This window comes from Piliocolobus tephrosceles, chromosome 2 (assembly GCF_002776525.5).
Source record: "Piliocolobus tephrosceles isolate RC106 chromosome 2, ASM277652v3, whole genome shotgun sequence".
Taxonomy (NCBI): domain Eukaryota; kingdom Metazoa; phylum Chordata; class Mammalia; order Primates; family Cercopithecidae; genus Piliocolobus; species Piliocolobus tephrosceles.
In genome coordinates, this window is record NC_045435.1 from 130,553,230 (window position 1) to 130,558,838 (window position 5,609).

Below are 5,609 nucleotides of genomic sequence, written 5' to 3' on the forward strand. Positions count from 1 at the left end.
TAATACCAGTCTCCCTGCAACAGTCCACATTTTAGTTACCACAGTATATTAACTGTAAGTAGTTGCATAAAGTCCAAACTTAATTGCTAGTTCTCCAGTTCACAGATCATCATGTAAATAACATACAGCAGTGGCCAATCATCTCACTTCTTTCAGAGTCTGTTGGTGATTGGTCACTGCACATCTGGTATTCAGTTCATGCACAGGTGGCAGCAAAGTGTATAGTTAGTTGTGTTGCCTCCTTGTTTGCCAATAATAAACCTCACGACATTTTACAAAAAGAGATATTTGAAAGAGAGTGTACCAACAAAAATGAAAGTTCAGGAGAGAAATGAAAAGTGATGATATAGGAAGTGAAATTTGAGTCACAGGCATATGGAATTACAAAATAAATAGCTAATCAGGGGAAGATTAAACCTCTATAATATGCTGTTAGATGAACTTAGTAAAGGCAAAGTTGTTAACATCTACAATGAACGGATGAGATATCCCAGAGTAAATGATGCTGACAAGAAACTTCACAATTAAGGAATTTTTGAAATATTTCATGACATGGAAAGCACAAAGGATAAAATGTTGGAAATTGACTCATACTTGCAAAGGAACGTGACAATTCTATGCATAAGGCATAGAAAAAGATACTCACTCTGTATTATAAGTTATATACCGAGAGGAACTCAAGAACTATTCAAAGATGTATGATATAGTTCAGGCTTTTTGAAAAATACGTAGAGGTAATTCATCGTTGGGTAATTGACAGATGGCTTTCTGTGTTTTGAAAGATATTTTGCTTTAGGCTAGCAGTAACCATCTTAAGCATTGGATATGACTTTTTAAGACTTTAAAAACTATCATGGGTTAAGGGGCTGATTTACATTCTTTATGCTAAACTTGTTAGCCTCAGTTATACATGCTGTGTGTTTGTCTGCATATATATTTATGTAAATGTGTCCAGAATGTTGGAAAGCCTTGCATGTAACATTTAAACCTATACCTAGACTTGGAGACTGCGAAACCTGGTATCTATTTGCAGATTCTCGTTCATAGGCTGATTAAATCAATCGGATGTATGGTTCAATTCTAGGAGTTGCTGGGGTGTCTGCTCCAACTACAACCACTGAATATTCTCGAACATAATGTTTTTTTTTTTTTTTAAGACAAAGTCTTGCTCTGTTACCCGGGCTGGAGTGCAGTGGTGCAATCTTGGCTCAGTGTAACCTCTGCCTCCCGGGTTTGGGCAATTCTCCTGCTTCAGCCTCCTGAGTAACTGGGATTACAGGTGCACACCACCATGCCTGGCTAATTTTTGTGTTCTTTTAGTAGAGATGGGTTTCATCACGTTGGCCAGGATGGTCTCGAACTCCTGACCTTGTGATCCTCCTGCCTTGGCTTCCCAAAGTGCTGGGATTACAGGCGTGAGCCACCACTTCCGACCGTACTCTAACATGATTCAAAGAGAAGTTGGCCAGTTTACTTTTATTAAGAATGTTTGCCACTGGGCGCGGTGGCTCAAGGCTGTAATCCCAGCACTTTGGGAGGCCGAGACCGGCGGATCACGAGGTCAAGAGATCGAGACCATCCTGGCTAACACGGTGAAACCCCGTCTCTACTAAAAAATACAAAAAAACTAGCCGGGCGAGGTGGCAGGCGTCTGTAGTCCCAGCTACTCGGGAGGCTGAGGCAGGAGAATGGCGTAAACCCGGGAGGCGAAGCTTGCAGTGAGCTGAGATCCGGCCACTGCGCTCCAGCCTGGGCCACAGCAGAGCGAAACTCCGTCTCAAAAAAAAAAAAAGAATGTTTGCCAAAATTGAAATAAAAGGAATTTCCAATTTAATTCTGTATCTTGACTTTCCAACTAAGGAGAAAAAGGGATGTGTGTCTCTAAGGGTGACTTTTTTTTAAAAATCATTTTTATAATTTTAGATGATTTCCTTTCATTGTGGCTTATAAGAAAACTTTAAGAGTATTCAAAATGAAAGTTGCATTCAAAATGACTCTTATGAGTTTCTTGATAAATTGTTGGAAAATTTTATTTAACACTGATAGTCTTACTCCTCCCTGTTCCATTCTAATGATGATTTTGTGTACTTTTGAAACTATAGGTAAATTATACATTTAAAAATTTTTTTCTATAAGTTAATTTAGAAAGAGCAGTCAATATTCGTAACATTTTCCCATTATATTATTATAGCCTTGTTAGTTTCTGTTTTTACATCTGTAACGAAACTTGACAACATTAATTATTCTCGTCAAGCATTTCCATATTACATCGAACTAGGCACCTGCATGTACACATTTGTATATATTAGCATTAATAAAGATATTTAAAGGAAAACTGTAGCAAAGTGCTAGACTGCGTTACTGTGAATTCAAATGCCGTAAATACGACAAAAGTTGAATTTTCTTCACCTGTTTTGTGAGTTTTACCACTAGATGGTGATGGAGGACTGGGCAGCGTGCTGAATTCTGTGTCTACTATGATACTTGTATTATGTTGAAAATCGAAAATGCTTGTTCTTAACTATTTAACTTTAGAAGTCATTTAGGAGTATCCAGAGATTCTTTTATTTATTATGCTGAGCACAATATCTTTTTATATGGTATGTGCTTAGTATTTATGGATTTGTTAATTGACTTGTGGTTAGTTTGCGGACAGTCTTTATAAGATTTAAAGCTTTATTTTGTCCTTGTTTTCTTGTTTATTTTTTTCTAGTATATCACATTTCCTCATGGTGATCGTGACATTTCTTTATGTTTAAGTTGTATTTATTCTCTTCTTTGCATGTATGCACACACACAAACACACAATTTTGACTTGAGTATTTAAATTTTGCATTCCCCTAGGCACCATTCTCTTGAAACTATGATTGAGAAGCAAAATACTATCATACTGTTTCAAATCGAGGATAAAATATTTATGAATGAATATAACTAACACACACATTTAAAGATTTTCTACAAGATCAGTTTCTCTGAATGTCAGTTTTATGAAGAATAGAAAATTTCCTTTTGGAAATTCTCTGAATAGGTTTCTTTTCTGCATAAAAGGAAGAATAAATACAGTATTTATTGCTTTCTGGGAGGATTCTGAAATACTGAATGTAATCCAAAAACCCTAAGTAAGAAATTTTGGATTTCAAATTTTAGATTATTCCCAAAAGCCAGTTTTGAAATAGCAATCAAATGTAATTATTTTCTTCAATATTAATAGAGTATTATGTAACTTCTGACACTAGCATCATGTATTATTCCCACTGATGTTATTTAGCTCATGTAAATGATTCATTTTTCATTGACCTGGATAAATACTTTTCATTCCACAGCATGGGAATTGGTATGAAATATAAGCAGTGTGATATTGATGGTTTTTGTCATAGGACTTTTTAAAAAAAATAGGGATGATGTTCTCTGTTTTTAGCCCATGTTTGAAGATATTCCATTGATTTAATAATATCACGTAGGAGAAATAAAGCTACTATCACATTAAACGTGCCCAGTAGCTATATAGCAGTCTAATTTTAGAAATATTAAGGTGGGATTTAAATGTTTTAAAGACCTGTTAGAATTGAAGCCTAAATGAAAGGATTAAATGAGATATGGGATAGAGAAGTACTTGCTAAATTCCAAAGTGCTTAATGGAGCCCGTTGATGCTGTTAAAGAGGTCATACATTTAATAGCATATATAAACAGGAAAGTAGAGAATATCATTTTTGAGATTATTGACTGGGAGAGCTGTGGTGTGGTAGAAACAGAGGATGAAGAGGATAGGACATGTTGTACTGAAGGTATTTTCCCAGCCACAGTATTGCAGTATTGCTCCTTTTTTTTTTGATGGAGTTTTGCTCTTTTGCCCAGACTGGAGTGCAGTGGCGTGATCTTGGCTCACTGCAACCTCCGTCTCCAGGGTTCAAGAGATTCTCCTGCCTCAGCCTTCCAAGCAGCTGGGATTACAGGTGTGTGTCACCATGCCCAGCTAATTTTTGTATTTTTAGTAGAGACAGGGTTTCACCATGTTGGCCAGGCTGGTCTCAAGCTCCTGACCTCAGGTGATTCCCCCATCTTGGCCTCCCTAAGTGCTGGGATTACAGGTGTGAGTCACTGCACATGGCTTACTGCCCCCCCCCCCCCGCCCTTGTTTTTTTGAGATGGATTTTTGCTCTTTTTGCCCAGGCTGGAGTGCAATGGCACGGTCTCGGCTCACTGCAACCTCCACCTCCTGGGTTCAAGCGGTTCTCCTACCTCAGCCTCCTGAGTAGCTGGGATTATAGGCACACACCACCACATCCGGCTAATTTTGTATTTTTAGTAGAGATGGGGTTTCTCCATGTTGATCAGACTGGTCTGCTCCTCCTTTTTATATATATATATAGGGAAGCTGTAATTTACCCATGGCTTTCTGGGGAAAGTGCAGAAAAGAATTGGCCCTTCAAACTACCTTTTCTTAGTTAGCTAATCTAAAATATGACTATCTTAATCTAGCTAGTGACACACAGTTGGGGGCGGGGATAGCTATGCAAATGACCAACTGAGGTATGTGTAAATTCATGCACTTCAGTGTCCATTGCATTTATAGAATTGGAATCTTGATGGACAGATATTTTGATAGAAGTCCTCAGATAATACTTTTAACCCCTTTGCCACTAACTTCTCTGCCAAACCTGACTGACTTAAAGTAAGACACTAGACACTTAGAGTAAGATTCTTCGTAGTCCCTGAATTCTTTTCCTGTACCTAACAATGATAGTCATTGTTGAGCTAAGTTATTCTTGTACTCTCATTTTTGCTTCTTAGAACTTTGCAGTTTACAAGACTCTAAGTATTGTACTGTGTTATTTGTGTGTGTTTGACTGTTAACCATAACGTCTTCTTTTAGTCAGCAAACATGCCTTCGCTCCTCCTCTGTTAATGCATCCCCCACCAGGCATTTACGTTGCTGGAGGACAGTCTCTTAACCAGACGAATGAAAGGTAGTGTCACAGGAGCATCACAGGAGTGGGGGTGAGGCATGAAGCAGGGAGAGGAGGCAGAAGCATTTCTGCAGCTCATTCCTACTTGCTTTTGTAGCCCTGAAGGTGGGCTCTGACCTGGACACAGAGGGTCCTAAAAATGAAGCCCTTAAACACGCACACACGCGCGCACGCACACACACACACACACAGACACACCCCCACACACACACCCCTACCTGCATTTCTATAGTGCTGAGTAAAGGAAAAAAATAATTTAAAAAAATCCCCACACACAGAGAACGAGGCGATGATTGCCAAAGATCTTAGTTTATAGATGGAAAGTAGTATGTTCTTTTCCTATCCTTGAACTTCAAGGATAGATATAATTCTCTTTTTTATAATTTTTGTTCTCTGCAAAAGTGGCTTCAGAGCAGCAGCAGCTTTTCCTGGAGGATGGCCACAGTGCAGGGACATCGCTGTGGCTCATTCTGCCCTTTCACTCTGCTCCTCAGACTTCCGGCCATTAACCCTGCCATTCAGCCATGTGCTACCTCTCGTTTATCTCTTTGCTGTGCCTTAATGTTTTCCTTAGTTTCAAATTATGACCCCATGTCATATCATTTTCGTTCTTTGAATTCATATTTTTGATGGATTCAAGC

General features: G+C 38.6%; 1 protein-coding gene across 1 annotated transcript in view; it reads left to right on the forward strand.

The window, feature by feature from the left end:
- Window positions 1-5,609, forward strand: part of MED12L (mediator complex subunit 12L) — a 345,920-nt gene that overhangs the window by 197,038 nt on the left and 143,273 nt on the right. The gene's annotated exons all lie outside the window — the stretch shown is intronic.